The 23283-nt window shown below is 37.1% G+C and overlaps 2 pseudogenes; both read right to left on the reverse strand.

The window, feature by feature from the left end:
* Nucleotides 1-350: 350 nt before the first annotated feature.
* LOC113284691 lies at nt 351-528 on the reverse strand (annotated as a pseudogene).
* A 17682-nt stretch (nt 529-18210) lies between these two features.
* LOC113284814 lies at nt 18211-18310 on the reverse strand (annotated as a pseudogene).
* Nucleotides 18311-23283: the final 4973 nt, after the last annotated feature.

The raw sequence follows: 23283 nt of genomic DNA on the forward strand, positions 1-23283 counted from the left end.
TGAGACATCATTTGCCCCGTTCAATGTTCACACTGATTCACGCGACACATTATTTGTCCCGTAAAATTGACATTTGAAACTTTGTGGACATTAGTTGGACACTTTCGAACCGCCATAAATGATTCGTTTGGTTTGGAAAATTAATTATTAAATTATAAAAAAATAATTAAATAGTATTTTTTAATCATAATGATTAAGATTTATAAATATTTTCTAATTAGTAAATATATATTTTAAAAATAAGAATAATTATTTTGTTGAGTAGATAGTTAAATTTTACTTTAATGGTTTTTTTTGTTAAGTTTTTATAAATTTTTCTTAAGTTTGAAGTGGTGGCTTTCTTCTATTGGTAGTGGTGCGCCATGCCCTTCTAGTAGTGCAACACGACGAAGATACTTGGGAGCCCCAGTAGCAAGCTACTGTGATGGGAACTCCCCCAAATTTTTTTTTTAAAGTATCATCGGCTCACATGTCAGATATTAAATTGATAAGAACTGATACTACCATTTTTTGAGAAGTTGGAGGTAAATACATATAGAGTCTCCCCGTGACCCGTTTTTTTTTATATTTGACATGTCTCCGTAAACATGTCGTGTCGTAATTGTTTCCCATTTTCGTGTCAGTACAACATAGACAGATTTATTAGGTCTAATAAACATTGTTTGCCTGCTCTGATACCAGTTGAAAATGAGAGGGTACTAAGTGCACCACCAATTTTTTCGATCGGCAATCTGTAAGGGAAAAACTTAATACAATCACATGTAGGTAAAATCGAAGACCCTTGAAGCAGATTGTATATAGAGTTTTTCTTTTTATCTTCCGAAAAAGAGGGGATCTAACAACCTCACCCAATATTCGGCTTAGCAATCTGTATGGACTAACTCCAATATACTTACAAGAGAATCAACTAGACAGTTAGACTCAATTTTATAAAAAGTATATCAAGGAGTAATATCTCTCTCAATTCAATCCGCAATCAAATAAACAATAATTTGCGAACCCGGTTGAATATAAGAGAGATTACTTGAACGGTACCAAATACCAATGTTCAAGGATCAATCAATTTAAATCAACAACTAAATGTTGGATTTACCAATTTATCGAATCAACACACAACCTGTGATATTTCAATAATATAACAAAATATAATGCAGAAAAGAAATAACACAGACACCAGAAGTTTTGTTAACGACGAAACCGCAAATACAAAAAAACCCCGGAACCTAGTCCAGATTGAACACACACGGTATTAAGCCGCTACAAACACTAGCCTACTATAAACTAACTTCGGTCTGGACTGTAGTTGATTCCCAATCAATCTCATATTGATCCAAGGTACAGTTATGCTTCTACGTCTGTGATCCCAGCAAGATACTACGCACTTGATTCCCTTAGTTGATCTCACCCACAACTAAGAGTTGCTACGACCCAAAGTCGAAGACTTTAATAAACAAATCTGTATCACACAGAAAAGTCTACGGTAATAGGTAAATCTGTCTCCAACAGAAATACCTACGAGTTTTTTTCCGTCTTTTGATAAATCAAGGTGAACAGGAACCAATTGATAACCCGGACTTATATTCCCGAAAAACATCCTAGTATTATCATTCACCGCACAATAATATTAATCGACGCGGCGAAAAAAGATATTGTGGAATCACAAACGAAGAGACGAAGATGTTTGTGATTACTTTTATATCTTGCCTATCGGAGATATCAATCTCAATCCAATCGTTACGATTGTACTCAATACGATAGAAACAGCAAGATCAGATCACATAACTACAAGAAATGAGTAACCGTACCTAAACGTGTACACCTTGTTGGCTCAACAATAGTTAACTGAAGTTAGCCATATGAACACCTTCGTATCAATCTTATTCATCTTAACCATAACTAGTTCAAATGACTCAAATGAAACTAGTTCTAGAGTTGTTCAATTGTTTATATTCTCATAGAAGTATACAATATACAATTGAATCAAAATAGATTTTGATTCACTCGAATCAAGTCATGAACATTATAGTCACGGTTTGCAAAAGATTGCATTCCTTATTATATAAATGTATTAGTTCATGAACAAACCGATTTTAGAACATCATCCACTTAGGTATGTATACGGGTACGCGTACCTAAGTATTCGGACCAAGTTTGTGTTTCGTCAGTATGCGAACTGGTACGCATACCATCTAAACTCAGCAGAAAATTCCGGACTTCACAAACCAACCAGTACACATACAGGTATGCATACCATGGTTCTCGGACATGGATTACATATATGCAGGTACGCATACTATGTAAACTCTCATTTCAACATTGAAATATTCTTGGAAGAGGGGAATAGCTGTCTCACACAAACTATTAGCTTCAAAGCAATTTTCAAGTGATCAAATGATCAATACGAAACATTCCGAGTCTACATCAAATGACTGTCTCACACAAATCATGTAAGATGTTACCAGGCGATTTTCACATAATCATCTTTTGAATTTCGTCAAGAATATAAGAAGAACTTGGTTAAAGCGAAAGCTTACCAACACATATTTTGAGAAATATGTAAGCGAGTTAAACTCAACTCAAAATATCAAACGTGTATAATCGAAGTCTATATGGCTATACGACTTTTATCTCAAATAAGAGACAGAGTAGATGGACTTTTGAGTGATAGATGAGTTCAAGTCTCCACATACCTTTTGTTGATGAAGTTCCACAAGCTCCCCTTAGTAGTTCTTCGCTTTTAATCGATGAACGTCGTGAAGTCTAATCCTCAATTACACTTTGTATCCTAATCCGAGACTTAGCTATAAGTAAACTATAAATCAAGACTTATAGTGCTGGCAACTAAACTTGACAACAAGCTTGAGATAGCAACACTTGCGAGTTCGATCGAGCAGTGCTCTAACAATCTCCCATTAGTCAGCTTTGACAACAATACTATGGTGATATGTATCACTCCCCCTTAGTCAATAATTCATCTCACATGAAAACGACCCCCCCTTACATAATGATACGAAAACCACATGTATTTGTAATGTTAACTACAAATTAGTTCTCCCCCCTTTTTGTCAACAAAAATTGGTAAAGGTACGAAAATTAGTGGGATCCTAATGAAATTTCCATAGAGACACTTCATGACCAAAAGAGAACAACATATCAACATGTTTAGATGCCATCATATAACCGAAACTAAATGCATTCATCAAGGAGTTTATAAAGATACAAGATAACCCCTACAATATTCCACAACCACACTCCCCACAAAGATTTGGCAATTAAACACAAGTTCAATTAAGAACTCTCCCCCATAAAATGTCATTCCCGAAAGAACAACAAGGGCGACCTTACTTTCTTAAGAAAATAAGAATTTCTTTGGACATTAACAAATCACATGAAACATGAATTTGTATCCAAAATACTCAATTAAATTAACCACAAGAGTCTTCCCTGATCCACATCTTTTGATGAGAATAATCACTAGACTTGACAAATTTTACCTATTTGCTAATACTTGGAGCATTTATTCCCTATAGCCCAATTCTCGTGTATCACGACGATTTTTACTTGCTCCTAGCATAGTGGTTAATTTGCTTGAACTAGTTTTGAAGTCATCTTCCAACATTTTTCTCGAGCGAGATAAGCGCTTTATCTGTCATCAAAACTTGTTTGTTGGGAGTTAATCCTTGCTTCAGATTCTGCAAGTTTCTCTTCCAACAAAAAATACTTATGATAAAGATTATCACATTCAAGTGACTTTATACGTAGGTTTTCCTCAGAATCCTTGAGGATCGATTCGTTAGAACGATTCGAAACATAAACACTTGTGTAACATCTTCTTAATTTATTGTTTTCTCGACAGAGAGGAGTCAGAAGAGGTGTGACATGAGAAGTTGTCATCTTTTTCTTTTCCAACGAATTCAAAACCTTCGCATACACCGAGACTTCCTCATAAACATCTCTATCAATATCTGAATCACCTTCATCAGAAAGTTCATCCAACTGTTCTTCTAGGCATATTTCCCAGAAATCAACAGTTTCTACATCAAGATAATGTTTATATATTGACTTAGATGTGACAGCTCTCTCAGGTGAATCTAAGCTTTGAAAAAAATCTGGTACTTTCTGGACTGGTATGTTATTAGAGATAGGCTCGTCCATAATAATCAGATTGCTTCAAACACAGACTTATGAGGTCTTAGCGTGTTTGCCTGCTCTGATACCAATTGAAAAAGCGGGGGTCTAACAACCACACCGAATATTTCGCTTAACAATCAGTATGGACAACTCTAATATAATTCCAAGAGAATCAACTAGACAGTCCGACTCAATCAATGTAAGTATATCAAAGAGTTTGTATTTCGATTTCTCAATTCAATCCGCAATCAAACAAATAGGAATTTGCGAGCCCGATTGAATAAAAGAAATAACTTGGACGGTATCAAAAACCAATATCCAAGTGTCAATCAATTTAATCAACAACCAAAGGTTGGATTCATAATTGATTGAACTTACGCACAAGCTGTGATGTTTCAATTATATAAACAAATATAATGCGGAAAAGAAATAACACAGACACCAGAAATTTTGTTACCGAGGAAACAACAAATGCAAAAAAACCTCGGGACCTAGTCCATATTTGAACACCACACTGTATTAAGCCGCTACAGACACTAGCCTACTCCAAGTTAACTTCAGACAGGAATATAGTTGATCCCTAACCAATCTCACACTGATCAAGGTACAGTTGCGCTCCTTACATCTCTGAATCCCAGCAGGACTCTACGCACTTGATTCCCTTAGTTGATCTCACCCACAACTAAGAGTTGCTACGTCCCAAAGTCGAAGACTTGATAAACAAATCTGTCTCACACAGAAAAGTCTATTGTATAGATAAATCTGTCTCCCACAGATAAACCTATGAGTTTTTTTCCGTCTTTTGATAAATCAAGGTGAACAGGAACCAATTGATATACCGGATTTATATTCCCGAAGAACAGCCTAGAAATATCAATCACCTCACAATAATCTTAATCGCATGGTAGCGGAACAAGATATTGTGGAATCACAAACGATGAGACAAAGATGTTTGTGATTACTTTTTATCTTGCCTATCGGAGATTAAATCTCGAGCCAATCTTAGAGAAGATATTACTCAATACGATAGAAAATGCAAGATCAGATCACGCAACTACAGAGAAAATAGTTGGGTCTGGCTTCACAATCCCAATGAAGTCTTTAAGTCATTAACATACAGGGTTTTGTGAAAAACCTAGGGTTAAAGAAGAATCGACTCTAGTCGCAACTAGTATGACACAGGAGATGTGGGGATTGGGTTCCCCAGTTTCTAGAATTCTCCTTTATATAGTCTTTAAATCAGGGTTAGCAATCAATGTTATCTTGGTAAAAAAGCATTCAATATCCACCGTTAGATAAAAACCTGATTAGACTCAAGCTAATATCTTTCAACCGTTAGATCGAACTTAGCTTGTGACACACAAATGAAATGCACCTTCATTTAGATATGAGTAACCGTACCTAAACGTGTACACCTTTTTGGCTCAACAATAGTTAACCGAAGTTCCCCATATGAACACTTTCATATCAACCTTATTCATCTTAACCATAACTAGTTCAAATGACTCAAATGAAACTAGTTCTAGAGTTGTTCAATTGTCTATATTCTCATAGAAGTATACAAGACACAATTGAAGCAAAATCGATTTTGATTCACTCGAATCAAGTCATGAACATTATAGCCACGGTTTGCGAAAGATTGCATTCCTTATTATATAAATGTATTAGTTCATGAACAAACCGATTTTAGTACATCACCCACTTAGGTATGTATACGGGTACGCGTACCTAAGTAGTCGGACCAAGTTTGGGTTTCGCCAGTACGCGAATTGGTACACATACCGTCTAAACTCAGCATAAAATTCCGGACTTGAACCTTACGCCAGTACGCGTACCGGTACGCATACCAGGTTCCCGGACTTTACAAACCAACCAGTACGCATACGGGTATGCATACCATGGTTCCCAGACATGGATTACATATATGCAAGTACGCATACTATGTTTAAATCCAATTGTTATAAACTCTCATTTCAACCATTGAAACATTCTTGGAAGACGGGAATAGCTGTCTCGCACAAACTATTAGCTTCAAAGAAATTTTCAAGTGATCAAATGATCAATACGAAGCATTCCAAGTCTACATCAAATGACTGTCTCACACAAATCATGAAGGATGTTACCAGGCGATTTTCACATGATCATCTTTTGACTTTCGTCAAGAATATAAGATGAACTTGGTTAAAGTGAAAGCTTACCAACACATATTTTGAGAAATATTGGAGCGAGTTAAACTCAACTCGAAATATCAAATGTGTATAATTGAAGTCTATATAGCTATACGACTTTTGTCTCAAATAGGAGATAGAGTAGATAGACTTTTGAGTGATAGATGAGTTCAAGTCTCCACATACCTTTTGTTTATGAAGTTCCACAAGCTCCCCTTAGTAGTTCTTCGTCTTCAATCGATGAACGTCGTGAAGTCTAATGCTCAACTACACTTTCTATCTTAATATGAGACTTAGCTATAAGTAGACTAGAAATTAAGACTTATAGTGTTGGCAACTAAACTTGACAACAAGCTTGAGATAGCAACGCTTGCGAGTTCGATCGAGCAGTGCTCTAACAATCTCCCCTTAGTCAACTTTGACAACAATACTATGGTGATATGTATCACTCCCCCTTAGTCAATACTTCATATCACATGAAAACCACTCCCCCTTACATAATGATCCGTAAACCATATGTATTTGTAGTGTTAACTACACATTAATTCTTCCCACTTTTTGTCAATAAAAATTGGCAAATGTAAGAAAATTAGTGGGATCCTAATGAAATTTCCATAGAGACACTTCATGACTAAAAGAGAACAACATATCAACTTGTTTAGATGCCATCATATAACCCAAACTAAATGCATTCATGGAGTTTATAAAGATATAAGATAACCCCTACAATATTCCACAACCGCACTCCCCACAAAGATTTGGCAATTAAGCACAAGTTCAATTAAGAACTCTCCCCCATAAAATATCATTCCCGAAAGAACAACAAGAGAGACCTTACTTTCTCAAAAAAAGAAGGATTTTTCTTTGGACATTAACAAATCACATGAAACATGAATTTGTATCCAAAATACTCAATTAAATTAACCACAAGAGAACCCATGGTTAATTTAATCGGAAATGGTCACATAAAGGAACTTACGGAGCCACACAGTATTTACACAAAGATGTGGATCAGGGAAGACCAATACTACGGAATATAAAAAGATTCATTCTATCTTTCATCACTATTTGCATAGAGACATATAATAGACTTAATCTTTGTAAACAAAAGTTCATCCTATCTTCCATCAATATTTGCATAATGACATAATAGGCTTAACTTTTGTTTGTCAAAAGTTCATTCAATCTTTTATCAATATTTGCATAATGACATATGAAAGACTTAACTTTTGACATGTATGGGACAATCATAGTTCACGGACGTAAACACACATATCCCATAACATTATTTGTAATATATAAAATCAATAAAAATTAAATACTGCAAAATCATCTTCCAAAAACTACAAATGAGTTTAGAAGAAAAGTACTCCAAGAATCCGAGTGCCCAAATCCAAGAGAAGTGGAACAAGTGCGATGAAACAGAGCAAAACACTCAAAAACATGAGTCGGGACAAAGACCAATATTAACTCGTCCAAATTTAGGACTTCTCATCAAAATTTTGATGAGCATTAAAAGAGATAGAGAATGCAAAAAGAATGAGGTCATTCTGAGTTCGTACGAAGAAGTTACATCCAAAACAAGTTTACCGAAAATCGACGTCTAAAGGCCAGTATGCATACCGGTTTGCAAACGAATTTTCGTGAACTGGAGCAGTATGCAAACGGGTTTGCATACTAAAATTCCTGGATTTTGATTCTAAATGATGGTATGCATATCTGGTACGTGTACCATGAAGTCCAAACATCCCGAACTACTATTTTCAAACCTAAACATTTAAGAACCTTAAACATAGATCAAGTTAGGTAGAAATGAACGATAAGCAAGGTACATGGATCATTATAAGTATTCTAAGCAAATAAATAAAAACACAAATCTTGCTCAAGTTTATAGACATACCTTTTTAGAAGAATCCAATCGAATTCTACGGCGTTACCAAAGATTCAAAATCATACCTGACACAATATGTGTGCCCCAATTCTCGTGCTTCCCTCACCGTATACATAGCAGGGCATTCCTTGGTGAGGATTCACTTACAACAAAATCAAGTTGTGTTGAGGTGAACAATGTCTTGCTCACCACAAGTGACTGAAACAGACTTTTCCGCAACTGTGGACTTTTCACCATCTATAGTTTTTGGATTATTCCATTTCACTTTTGGATTATCATGAAAGAGATCGCTTTTAGAACCTTTCACATCCAAATCCATCTTTCCAAAGAACTCTTTAAGTTCCAACATCATGGATACTTCCTTCTCCATAGTCATGGAATTTTCTAGGAGATCATTCCTTTTCACACTCAAAGCATCATTGACCTTCTTTAGAACCCACTTATGAGTGCATTTAGAAACAACCGGAACCTTCTTCCCATTGTTCTCTTCAAGATTTCTCGAAAGGGAATTGGATTGACTATTCTTTTGCAAGTTAGTCTTTCTCCAATTGGGAGCATCGGATCTTGTCTTCGTCTTTACGAAGTCATCCTTTTGATAACCATCATGATTGTGAAAAGGCTTCGTATGACGTTTATAGGCAAATCTAGGTTTATCACAGAAATGATTCCTTTGCCTTAAGGTTGGAAAGTTACAACCTGTAATGTTAAGGGGATTGGCCTTAGCATATGATCTTGGTTTCACAACTTCTTGTGATGCCCAAATAAGAACATCATGAAGTTTTTCATTCCTTATACGAAAACGACATCTCCTTTCCAGTTGACCTTTATTTCCGCAATAGTGGCAAACATAAGGAATGTTCTTACCTCGATCTGTGTGTGTTGACTTTGGAGGTTGATATATATTGATCTTTCGAACTTTAACTGCCGGTGAAGGTATTTCACTTTTTCCATCAGTGGAAACCTTTTGTTGAGAAGAATCATTATCCTTGACAAATTTTACTTCTTTGCTAATACTTGGAGCATCTATTCCCTTACAGCCCAATCCTCGTGTATCACGATGATTTTTACTTGCTCCTAGCATAGTGGTTAATTTTCTTGAACTAGTATTGAAGTCATCTTCCAATATCTTGATTTTATCAAGAGCATCAGCTAAATCAGCCTCAAGGCGTTTTTCTCGAGCGAGATAAGCTCTTTCTCTGTCATCAAAACTTGTTTGTTGGGAGTTTATTCGTGCTTCAGATTCTGCAAGTTTCTCTTCCAACAAAAAATACTTTTAATAAAAATTATCACATTCAACTGACTTTATACGTAGGTTTTCCTCAGAATCCTTGAGGATCGATTTGTTTGAATGATTCGGAACATAAACACTTGCGTAACATCTTCTCAATTTATTGTTTTCTCGACATAGAGGAGTCAGAAGAGGTGTGACATGAGAAGTTGTCATCTTCTTTTCCAACGAATTCAAAACCTTCACATACTCCGAGACTTCCTCATCAACATCTCTATCAATATTTGAATCACCTTCATCAGAAAGTTCATCCAACTGTTCTTCTAGGCGTGTTTCCCAGAAATCAACAGTTTCTACATCGAGAAAATGTTTATATATAGACTTAGATGTGACAGCTCTCTCAGGTGAATCTAAGCTTTGAAAAACATCTGGTAATTTAAGGACTGGTACGTTATTAGAGATAGGCTCGTCCATAATAATCAGATTGATTCAAACACAGACTTATGAGGTCTTAGCGTGTCTGCCTACTATGATACCAATTGAAAAAGCGGGGGTCTAACAACCACACCCAATATTTCGCTTAGAAATCTGTATGGACAACTCCAATATAATTCCAAGAGAATCAACTAGACAGTCAGACTCAATCAATGTAAATATATCCAAGAGTTTGTATCTCGATTTATCAATTCAATCCGCAATCAAACAAATAGGAATTTGCGAGCCCGATTGAATATAAGAAATAACTTGGACGGTATCAAAAACCAATATCCAAGTGTCAAACAATTTAATCAACAACAAAAGGTTGGATTCACAATTGATTGAACTTACGCACAAGCTGTGATATTTCAATTATATAAACAAATATAATGCGGAAAATAAATAACACATACACCAGAAATTTTGTTAACGAGAAAACCGCAAATCCAGAAAAACCTCGGGACCTAGTCCAGATTTGAATACCACACTGTATTAAGCCGCTACAGACACTAGCCTACTCCAAGTTAACTTCGGACATGAATGTAGTTGAGCCCTAACCAATCTCACACTGATCAAGGTACAGTTGCGCTCCTTACGTCTCTGAATCCCAGCAGGACTCTACACCCTTGATTCCCTTAACAGATCTCACCCACAACTAAGAGTTGCTACGATCCAAAGTCGAAGACTTGGTAAACAAATCTGTCTCACACTGAAAAGTCTATTATATAGATAAATTTGTCTCCCACGGATAAACCTATGAGTTTTGTTCCGTCTTTTGATAAATCAAGGTGAACAAGAACCAATTGATATACCAGACTTATACTCCCGAAGAACATCCTAGAAATATCAATCACCTCACAATAATCTTAATTGTATGGTAGAGAAACAAGATATTGTTGAATCACAAACGATGAGACGAAGATGTTTGTGATTACTTTTTATCTTGCTTATCGGAGATTAAATCTCAAGCCAATCTTCGAGAAGATAATACTCAATACGATAGAAAATGCAAGACCATATCACGCAACTACAAAGAAAATAGTTGGGTCTGGCTTCACAATCCCAATGAAGTCTTTAAGTAGTTAACCTACCGGGCTTCGTGAAAAACCTAGGGTTAAAGGAGAATCGACTCTAGTCGCAACTAGTATCACACAAGAGGTGTGGGGATTGGGTTTCCCAGTTTCTAGAATTTTCCTTTATATAGTGTTCAAATCAGGGTTTGCAATCAATGTTACCTTGGTAACAAAGCATTCAATATTGTTAGATGAAAACATGATTAGACTCAAGATAATATCTTTCAACCATTAGATCGAACTTAGCTTGTTACACACAAATGAAATGTATCTTCATTTAGATATGAGTAACCGTACCTAAACGTGTACACCTTGTTGGCTCAACAATAGTTAACTGAAGTTAGCCATATGAACACTTTCATATCAACCTTATTCATCTTAACCATAACTAGTTCAAATGGCTCAAATGAAACTAGTTCTAGAGTTGTTTAATTGTTTACGTTCTCATAGAAGTATACAAGACACAATTGAAGCAAAATCGATTTAGATTTACTCGAATTAAGTCATGAACATAATAGCCACGGTTTGCAAAAGATTGCATTCCTTATTATATAATTGTATTAGTTCATGAACAACCCGATTTTAGAACATCACACACTTAGGTATGTATATGGGTACACATACCTAAGTAGCCGGACCAAGTTTGGGTTTCGCCAGTACGCGAACTGGTACGCATACCGTCCAAACTCGGCAGAAAATTCCGGACTTGAACCTTATGCCAGTACGCGTACCGGTACGCATACCAGGTTCCCGGATTTCACAAACCAACCAGTACACATACGGGTATGCATACCATGGTTCCCGGACATGGATTACATATATGCAAGTACGCATACTATGTTTAAATCCAATTGTTCTAAACTCTCGTTTCAACCATTGAAACATTCTTGGAAGACGGGAAGAGCTATCTCACAGAAACTATTAGCTTCAAAGCAATTTTCAAGTGATCGAATGATCAATATGAAACATTCCTAGTCTACATCAAATGACTGTCTTACACAAATCATGTAAGATTTTATCAGGCGATTTTCACATGATCATCTTTTGACTTTCATCAAGAATTTAAGATGAACTTGGTTAAAGCGAAAGCTTACCAACACTGTAATTTCAGGAAATCCCACAACACACCCCTTGTATTATCATGACTATAATTTCTAGATCTAAACTTATTTGATATGAAAATAAAGATAAAAATAATGAAAATAGAAAATAAGACACAAGATTTACGTGGTTAGATCAATATGATCTACATCCACGGGGTTAGGAATCTTCACTATGATTGTTTGTAATTACATATGAATTACAATTGACACTCCATTAATGAGTATGCAGAGCTCTTGGTTGAAGAAGGAAGAAGAAGAAGATAATAATAATACAAATTTTGTTTTCTCTCTCTCTCTCATCCTAAAATGTGTATCCTTTTCTGATTATTCCCCCTTCTCTCTCTTGTCTTTCTCTTTATATAGGATATTACATAGTGGATGACAGCTCATGTGTAGTGGAGTACAGCTCATATTCCCCCATTTTCGGATCCCGTGCTACGTTCTCTCAGGCTCTCATTACAATTTCGCAGGCTCTGCTACATTCTCGCAAACTCTCTCTATAATTTCGCAAACTCTTACTGTTGTGCGATATTTGGATCCTACATCTTGCCTCTTTTTCCTTGAATATTGCTTGAAGAGCGATCTTTAAGGAAAAATCTACTTTGTTGTAGTTGTTGGAGGAACGAGCGAAAGAATATTGGTCTTGAAAAGTACATACTTGCCTTTATTCTTTTGTGAAGTTCCGGAGCGTTGCGAAGTAAATAAGAAGTATCAACCCTTGAAGTATGCGAAGTATGAAGTATCCTTGAAGAATTATAAGAAGTACTCAATCCTCGAAATATAAGAAGTATTTGTCCTTGAATGAGAATAACAAGTATTGCCTCTATTCGTGCGAAATTATTATTCCATTTTTGGTGAGGATTCTTGTTGTTCATTAGTGAACGTCCACTTTGGAAATGATTCTTTCCGAGGAGATAAAGAACATAGAATGTTTTATTGGTAATCCATAGTTGCCTCTGTTCTTTATCTATGAGGGTAGAATCTTTGAGAAAATGTTGAATGTGCGAATTGTTTCTTCATTCTCATCTGGCCTCTGTCTCATGTTTTGTGCTCATACGATAGTATAATCTCTTCAAGCTGCTTATAATTGTGCGAAATAATTGAGCGAAATGATCATATCGTTCGGAATAATCACATTCTGCAAAATAATCACATTCTGCAAAATTCTGACACATTCTGCGAAATTCTGAATACTCCTGCAAAATTCTGAATAATCTTGCGAAATTCTGAATACTCCTGCGAAATTCTGAATAGTTCTGCGAAATTATGAATAGTTCTGCGAAATTCTGAATAGTTCTGCGTAATTCTGAATAGTTCTGCGAAATTCTGAATAGTTCTGCGAAATTCTGAATAGTTCTGAATAATTCTGCTAAATTCTGCGATATTATTGCGAAATTCTGCAATATTATTCCGTACAGTTTTGTAAAGTATTTATGCGAACATAATGCTTATGTGATGATTATGTTATGAAATGTGTATGCGATGTTTATGCCATGAAATGCTTTTATGATGCGAGTATGATGCTTGTATGATGAGAATGCTTATCTATTTCAATAAATAGTTAAGGTTTGTGCTACTTAGCTCATTTTGCCTTCTAAAATTGATGTAGCTTTAAATTGCTTTCATTCTTCATTTATCTGCCTTTTTCTTTAGTGTATGCATTCCTCTTCGTGTAGTTATTGTTCCTCACAAGTTCTTACTTGTGTTTCATCTTTCCTTTTTCCTGCACTATTAATATCTTATAACAGTATGATCATAATATCAAGTCTGCGGCATTTTCACTACCTCAGTTTCATTTCCATTTACATATTCGCAAGCTTGTTTGCTTACATATAATCATTCTCGCAAGCTTACTTGCTTACTCATTTTCTTATGTGGTCTTATTTGCCTTCCTAGTTAAAGGTCTTATTTTGCCACCTCTTGTCATTGCGACAAAATCGCAGGACGTCTTCACACTTTCATGCAAAAACCCATTGATCTTGCCTTAACTTTTTCTTTTGTATTATTGCCTCTTCAGGATTGTTGCGATAATATGACAGGCCTAAATATTCTTGCGAAAATAAAGCCCCATGACATTTCCGTCTTGCGACGAAATCGCAGGACGTCTTTGCACTTTCATGCAAAAACCCATTGATCTCGTCTTATCTTTTTCTCTAGTATTATTGCCTCTTCAGGATTGTCGCACAAATATGACAAGCCTTAATACCCTTGCGAGTAAAAAGCCTCATGACATTTGCGTCTTAAGACACTTATCAGCTCCCTAATGGAGGGTGCCGCCCTTATCTCCCCCCTGGTTGCCCCTTCAAGGAGGCGTACTTCTACCATACAAGGTTAGCTCCTCCCATCCAGTCTTAACAACAACCAGTTGTTTTCGCAGCCTCTTATCCCTTTTACCTATAGGGCTTATGGTTACGAGACTGCACCCTAAGTGGTGTTTTCTTCGGGTCGAGTGCAGTATAATCCAAGACTTGTCAAGAATGGCAAGGACGCTTCAAACGCCCCTGGCACTCTTGACTCAACCGAGTACCTCGGCGCCTTGATCAGATTCTGCACTCCTTGGGAGAGTCCTTATTACCTCAGTCTCCCAACCTAAGTCATATGCTTAAGCTGAGAATCCAAGGTGCCTCTCCCGGATGGGCTTTATTGACCCCAAATCTCCATGACTCAGGTTCCGGTGGCGGTGTAGCCTTTCCCTGAGCCATGCTACAGGTACCCCCCTTATATGACGTACTTTAGGTCTTACATTTGCCTCTTGCGAAATTTTATTCGCGAACTAGGGTGTACGCCATAAAGGTTCGCCCCTATTGATAGACACATTTTTGTGTCTAATTTGTCTCGATTCTATATATTGATAGTGCTCATTTTTGTACTTATTATGGTGTTTTATGTGTGTAGGTATTTTTGTCCAATAAACATTTTTGGAAAAATCGGCTCGAAAAGTTGTCGAAAAGCGCACCCGGAGGACACTTGCTATTCAGACTCTCACTATGGGTAAGGGGTACCCGAATTACTAAGGGGCACCCTCATGACACCCCAAAGGCACCTGCTATCGGCACCCCTACTCTGGATAGGGGGCAACCTTTCTCTTCTCCAGATTTTTGGCGGGAAAAACTGAATTCAAATTCAGTTTTGCAGCGGAACATTCTGGCGAGATTCTGATCGAGTTTTAGGATGAATTCGTGTTTGTTGTGGATTGGGATTACCCTGTTTTGGTCAAACAGGGAAGGTATGAGCTGTAGAATCGAAAAAACAGGGTCAGAAATCGAGTTTATACAAAACAAAGGCTTGGAGTTTCACGGGACTTGTGATATTTTATGGATCTGATTTGGAGTGATTCAACTGCATATTCGTGTTGGGATGGACTTCTTAGAGCATAAAAGGGGATGTATGTTTATCAAATACGAAGGAATAGGGATGAATTCTTGGATTGAACAAAACAGAGGAGAAGCATTATTATCGGGAATTTTCTTGGTTCTATACATGGAGATTACGTGCAGATAAGGGTAGAATATCTTCTGTATATTTAATGCCATCATTGGGAGATTCTTGGTCGTCAGATTTAATTTGTAAGACGCGTAGAGAAGATTCAGAAAAGAAAATATCCGAGACTTGTTGTGAAGGAAAGAGAGGAATTAAATCGAGTTATTTTTGGGTATTTTGCCTATATATAGGTTGGTTGCAGGTCATAGAAGGGTTATGCATACTTTGGGGAAGTTTAGAAACAGAACAAAGCTAAGAAAAATTCACAGAGAAGAAAAGACGAGTTGCAGTCGAGAGGAAGAAGAAGAACAGAGAACCGTCACCTTTTCTTTCAAACTGTAACAATTTGCCAACAACTATTACTGTTAGTGTTTCTTTGTAACACTGCTTTCTGTAACAGTGCGTTTTGTAACAATTACAACTGTTACAAACACGCTGCTTCATACCTTCTATTCTATTTAATCAACTTTTGAGCAACAAACATGTATCTTGAGCAAGTGATTGACATGAGGAGCTAAACCCCATTGTTGAGGCGATAGAGGAAGCTATTTTTCCAACAAGAAGTGGTATATTCTATTTCATCTATTTATTGCAATTATGATTATGATTATTTGCCTTGAGCTATAATTGAATATGATTTTTACTTGAGTGATTGTGATCTATTTTGATGAAGTATGCTTCGTTTATAGACTTTTGATGCTTCATACTTGATATTTACAATTATTGCTTTTGAAAATCTACTTGTTGCAATGTTTTAGAATCAAATTGAATGAGAAAATTGCATAAATATAAAGATTGGATTAAATCACTTTGTACTTGAAAAAATAGTGAAATCTTAGCCTCAGTTGTCTTTTAATATTGATATCAACTTTGCCAGTGTTTGCTTTAATTATTAGTGAGTTTTCTATTTTAGTTTTAGAATTTAAGTCTATATTTTATCCTTCACAAGTCTGAGAATCGAACCACTTTTACCACTATCTATAAACCACATTAATTTTTGGCGCCGCCGACGCGGATTTGCTTTTAGGGTTTTAGACTTATTTTTCTTTTATTTTTTTTAGGTTTTTATTATTTTTGTTCTTTTTTACGTTTTTGGGTATTTATCTTTTGTCTACAGGTTTTGGATCATAAAGAGAATTGAGCCAAGGAGTTTGGTGATTTCGTAAAGATTGGATCTTAAAGCATAAAGACTTGGAGCGAAAGATTAAAGCGAAAAGAACGGAAAATAAGACAATTTCTTTTTAGTTATTTTTTTAGGGTTTTGTTTATTTTTCTTTATTATTAAAAAAAAAGAAAAAAAAAAGAGAGAACTATATTAGGGTTTGTTATTTTTGTAATTTTTTTTTTCTTTTTGGACACTTGGACATTAAACTTTGGACATTATTATTTTTAAACCCTAAGGAAGGGTTGGTTTAAATATAAACTGTGTGCAGATAAGGACGGTGATTACGATATCGCCTCGGCCCCTCGGGTTCGTACATGACATAGGAGTCGTGGCCCGAGTCGACTTCAGCGGTTCTTCGCCCGTCTGGTACGGGAGGTAAGTTTTTCGAAACACCCGCGAATCCCCTGTCAGCAGGTTTACTGTATTCCTTTGTTTGCATATATGCTGAGGACTTGAAAACGGCTGCTTTAATTTCCTAGTAAAGGGCAAGGACTGGCCATACAAGATAAGGGTTCGGATTTCATCACCGTTCTCTTCTTGCCCGCCTTAGGAAAACGAAACCAAACGCGAACCTAATCCTAAAATTTTGATTAGAACGAGACCTATAGGGTAACGAGCTTAATAGGAAAGTCGTTCGAAAAGTATTGGTTACTCTTTTGAGCATACTTCGAAGTTCATGATAGTTTCTGTGATTTAATGCGTGACTGCGCCGCCTTGTAACCGGTGAGGCCTTGGGTATCAAAGATCCACTGAGCTTCCCTCGCCTCGATTCAACTTATATTGACTCGGATTGATTCCAGAGGGGTTTACTCAGATTGTAACGAGTTCCTTTTCGAAAGAATAGAAGCTGTTCTAGAAACAATCTAAGTGGAGCCATCATGCTTTTTGTTTGCTAGAAGTTTAGGTTTGATTTGGTTGAGTCATCCTTGTTTTGTGATTGTATAGAATTCCCTACCTTATTCTGTTGCATGCCTGAACGTAGAAGAGACGCCCTAGGTAGATTTGTTAAAGAGAAACCTAGTAGTTCTAAGCATCTCGATTACCTCAATTTAGAAAGTCCGATTCTTGAAAATTCCGTTTTTGAACGTCCGTTTGAGGAGAAAATCACTGATAGTCCAATAGCGCCAGAAATGGCAACTTTGAAAGATTTGTTGAACCCTACTAGGACTACTCGTCCCTCGTGTATCAAGTTACCTGAAACTGAAGCAAATTATGAACTTAAGCCTGTAACCTTTCATTTGCTCCCAATCTTTTTAGGGAAAGAAAATGAAAACCCCTATTTCCATGTTAGGGACTTTGAGGAAATTTGTAGTACCCTGAAAATTAGAAACCTTGATGATGATGCTTTGAAACTCAGGTTATTCCCCTTTTCCTTAAAAGATAAAGCCAAGTCGTGGATGTATAGTTTGGCTTCCGAATCAATTGAAACATATGAACAACTTACATCTGCCTTTTTGAACAAGTTTTTCCCTAGGCACAAAACATCGTCTACTAAGACGCAAATCTACACGTTTTCGCAACAAGAGGGAGAGTCTTTGTATATGTATTTGGAAAGGTTCAATGATTTATTAGCCCAATGTCCTCATCATGGTTTAGAAAAGGTTAGGTTAGTTCAGATCCTTTATGAGGGTTTAGATTATCCCACTACAACTACAGTAGAGTCGATGTGTACAGGTGGGTTTGAAAACTAAACAGTTGATGATGCGATAACATATTTGCATGAAATCGCCGAAAAGACCCAACAATGGGAAAGCAATAGGGTACCCCAGAAAACAATTCTTCTAGGAAGAGGAAACGTTAATAGGGTAGAAGGAAGCTTTGAATCAGATGCTAAAATTGCTGCTATAGCGAAAAGGTTAGAAGCTTTAGAAGTGGGTCACACTAGTGGTAGATTGGAGCCTTTTTGGGAAGGCCAGGATAATGAAGAGCAAGACAATTCTCTCTATAATAACACTAGGTATGATAACCGTCAGAAGTTTGACCCATATTCAGAAACCTATAATTCTGGTTGGAGAAACCATCCAAACCTTTCATGGTCTAAGGGCCAGAGTCAAGGTCAATTTAGTAATTCTAATGCTCCCCCAGGTTTTGGTTACACTAAGAATTCATCAGGCCCAGAAAACAAAACGACTAGCTTAGAGGAATCTATTAAGATGTTAGCAAAAACTCAGGATATGTTAGCACAGAGCCAAATTAGTTTTCAACAGGAAACCAAGCAGAACTTTCAAACTAATGCTCAGAGCCTTGCTAAGCTAGAACTTCAAGTCGACCAAATAGCTAAGACCTTAAGTGAGAGAGATAACGGAAGGCTCCCTAGTCAGACTACCCCCAAACCTAGAGGAGTTCATGAAGTATGTGCAAAACCATCGAATCAATTGAATGTTATTAGAACCCTTAGGAGTGGTAGAGTAGTAGACAATCAGGTAACCATGCCCGATAGTGAACATACTGTAGTTCACCCCTCAGGATCTCATCCCTCAGGACCACTAACTGAGGGGACTGATAAAATTTCCGATGATGCCAATTCGGTTCCTGAGAGGTCTGATTCTGTGCCTAGAGCCCCATTTCCCCAGCTATTAGCATCAACAAAGAAGGAATCGAACTTTAATGACATATTGGAGGTTTTTAAGCAAGTTACCATATACCTTCCTTTATTAGATGCAATTAGGAAAATTCCTGCTTATGCCAAGTTCCTCAAAGATATGTGTACGCGAAAGCGAAAACTTAGCGTCCATAAGAAAACTTTCTTATCTAGTCACGTAAGTTCAATCATTCAGAACACCACAACTCCAAAATACAAAGACCCAGGTTCCCCTACCATTGCTTGTACAATAGGTAAACACCGGGTAGAAAAAGCTTTGCTTGACTTAGGAGCCAGTGTGAACTTAATGCCGTACCATGTGTACTTACAGCTAGGACTTGGTGAAATGAAACCTACTCAGATAACACTGCAGTTAGCTGATAGGTTTGTCAAAATTCCTCGAGGTATTATCGAGGATGTTCTTATTGAAGTCGACAAGTTTATTTATCCAGTGGATTTCGTGGTCCTAGATAACCAACCTGTCCCTGACCCAGAGAACCAGATACCTGCGATTTTAGGTCGCCCATTCTTAGCTACGTCTAATGCGATCATAAACTGTCGAAATGGTGTGATGAATTTATCCTTTGGTAATATGACTATCGAAATGAACATTTTTAATGTCAGTAAGCTACCTTATGAGCTAGATGACACATGTGTTGAAGAGGTGAATATGATAGAATCCTTAGTTCAGGAGTCATTACCAAACATTTTGTCTGAAGACCCATTAGAGAGTTGTCTATCCCATTTTGGTTTAGATTTTGACGATGATAGTACCATTGAACAAGTGAATTCTCTATTAAGTTCTACCCCTGTGTTAGACACTGATAGATGGAAAGCTAGGTTCGAACCATTACCAGCTTCTGAGACTACCTCAGTTCCTTCCTTAGAAGAGCCCTCTAAGTTGGACCTCAAACCACTACCAGATAACCTGAAGTATGTGTTCTTAGGCCCATCTGAGACTTTACTTGTGATTATTGCTGCCAACTTGGATAGTGATCAGGAAAGTAGGCTAGTAAAAGTACTTCAAGATAATAAGGAAGCTTTAGGGTGGTCTACAGCAGACATTAAGGGTATCAGTCCTACCGTTTGTATGCATCAGATTCATTTAGAGGAAGACTCCAAACCTTCTAAGGAGATGCAACGTCGACTGAACCTGACATGAAAGAAGTAGTTCGAAAAGAGGTTCTTAAGTTGTTAGATGCGGGTATTATCTACCCAATTTCAGACAGTATGTGGGTCAGCCTCGTTCAGGTTGTTCCCAAGAAATCAGGTATCACTGTAGTCCAGAATGAGGATAATGAGTTAATCCCAACCCGAGTGACCACGTGATGGCGTGTCTGTATCGACTATAGGAAATTGAACAAGGTAACAAGGAATGATCACTTTTCCCTTCCTTTTATCGACCAAATGCTAGAGAGATTAGCTGGATATAGTTTCTATTGCTTTTTAGATGGCTTTTCCGGATATAATCAGATCGTTATTGCCCCAGAAGACCAAGAGAAAACCACTTTTACATGTCCCTTTGGTACCTTCGCGTATAGACGCATGCCTTTCGGTCTGTGTAATGCCCCTGCGACTTTTCAGCGTTGTATGATGAGTATATTTTCTGATATGGTAGAACGGTTTTTAGAGGTCTTTATGGATGATTTTTCAGTGTTTCGTTCATCTTTTGATGAGTGCTTGCATCATTTGACATTAGTGTTGACTAGGTGTAAGGAAAAGAATTTAGTGCTTAATTGGGAAAAATGCCATTTCATGGTTAAATCAATAATTGTTTTAGGGCACATCATTTCTTCAAAGGGTATAGAGGTAGACAAAAACCGTAAAAGTTGACCTTATTAAGACTTTACAGGTCCCAAAAACCGTAAAAGACATTAGGTCATTCCTAGGGCATGCATGTTTTTACCGTAGATTCATTAAGGATTTTAGCTTGATTTCTAGACCTCTTTGCAATTTGCTTGCAAAAGATGTTAAGTTTGTCTTTGATGATGCTTGTTTAGAGGCTTTTGAGAAGCTTAAAAATTTACTCACTACCGCTCCCATAGTCCAGGAACCCAACTGGAACCTACCCTTTGAGATTATGTGTGATGCTTCAGATTATGCTATAGGCGTTGTGTTAGGTTAACGTGTTGACAAATTACTTCATGTGATTTACTATGCTAGCAAAACTCTGAATGATGCCCATTTGAAATGCACAACTACCGAGAAGGAACTGTTAGCCATCGTGTTTGCCTTGGATAAGTTTAGATCCTACCTATTAGGTTCTAAGATCGTAATATATACTGATCATGCTGCTTTGAATTACCTTTTGTCTAAGAAGGATACCAAACCTAGATTGATTAGGTGGATCCTATTGTTACAAGAATTTTCTCCAGACATTAGAGACAAAAAGGGTGCTGAAAATGTAGTAGCATACCACTTATCTAGGCTAGTTGTTAGTTCCCCTAGTGATTCCCTTCCTATAAGGGATAACTTTCCTGATGAACAATTGTTCTCTGTTTCCTAATCACCTTGGTATGCAAATATAGTGAATTATCTTGTTACTGGTTGAACCCCTCAACATTGGGGTAAACAAGATCGTTCTAGGTTTTTAGTCGAGGTTAAGCATTTCTTTTGGGACGATCCTTATTTGTTTAAGTATTGTTCAGACCAGATTATTAGGAGATGTGTACCTGAGAGTGACCAATCCAGTATTCTTTCCTTTTGTCATGAACATGCTTGTGGGGGTCATTTTAGTGCTAAGAAGACTTCTGCTAAGATATTGCAGTGTGGCTTTTACTGGCCTTCGTTATTTAAGGACTCACATAGTCACTGTATGTCTTGTGATCGTTGCCAGAGGTTAGGGACCATTTCCCGTAGAAATATGATGCCTTTGAACCCTATTTTAGTGATTGAGGTCTTTGATGTGTGGGGCATTGATTTTATGGGTCCATTTCCTAATTCTTTGGGTTATCTTTACATACTTGTCGCTGTAGACTACGTGTCTAAATGGGTTGAGGCGGTTCCGTGTAAAACAAATGACCATAGGGTCGTAATTAAGTTTTTGAAAGAGAATATACTTACACGTTTTGGTACACCGCGAGCTATAATTAGTGATGGGGGTTCACACTTTTGTAATAGACCGTTTGCTCTGTTAATGAAAAAATATGGTATTACCCACAAAGTAGCTACCCCGTATCACCCACAGACTAGTGGTCAGGTAGAGGTTTCCAATAGGGAAATTAAGCGTATTTTAGAGAAAACAGTTAATCCCAATAGGAAAGACTGGTCGTCGAGGCTTACTGATGCCTTATGGGCTTACCGTACTGCGTTTAAGACACCCATTGGAATGTCACCCTACCGTTTAGTATTTGGTAAGGCATGTCACTTGCCTGTTGATTTAGAGCATAGAGCCTATTGGTCTATTAAGCAGCTAAACTTTTCACTTGACAAGGCAGGAGCTCACAGAAAGCTCCAGCTCAATGAGTTGGACGAGATTCGTAGAGATGCATACGATAGTGATAAGAAGTATAAGAACAAAATGAAACTTGTGCATGATAAGAATATTTTACGGAAGTCGTTTTCTCCAGGTCAAAAAGTTCTTCTGTATGACACTCGTTTGCATCTATTCCCCGGGAAACTGCGCTCTCGGTGGACCGGTCCTTTTGTGGTCCGTACTGTTTTTCCTCATGGCGCTGTTGAGATTGAGACATCAGATGGTACTAGTTCTTCAAAGGTTAACGGTCAAAGATTGAAGCCCTTTTTAGAGCCTTTTCCTACAGGTGATGTTGAGGAGGTCCCTCTGGAGGACCCTGTTTACCCTTGATTGACCATCTAGGCGATTTGTATGTTGTATACTATTTTTTTCAGTTTTTGGTTTCACTTTACCCAGGTACTATCTTTCCGAACTCTCTATTTTCTCATGTTACTTATATTTTTGGTACTGTTCTTTCATTCGAAACATTGAGGACAATGTTAGATTTAAGTTTGGGGGTGGGGTAGAAACT

The sequence above is a fragment of the Papaver somniferum genome, chromosome 5 (assembly GCF_003573695.1).
Source record: "Papaver somniferum cultivar HN1 chromosome 5, ASM357369v1, whole genome shotgun sequence".
Classification (NCBI taxonomy): Eukaryota; Viridiplantae; Streptophyta; class Magnoliopsida; order Ranunculales; family Papaveraceae; genus Papaver; species Papaver somniferum.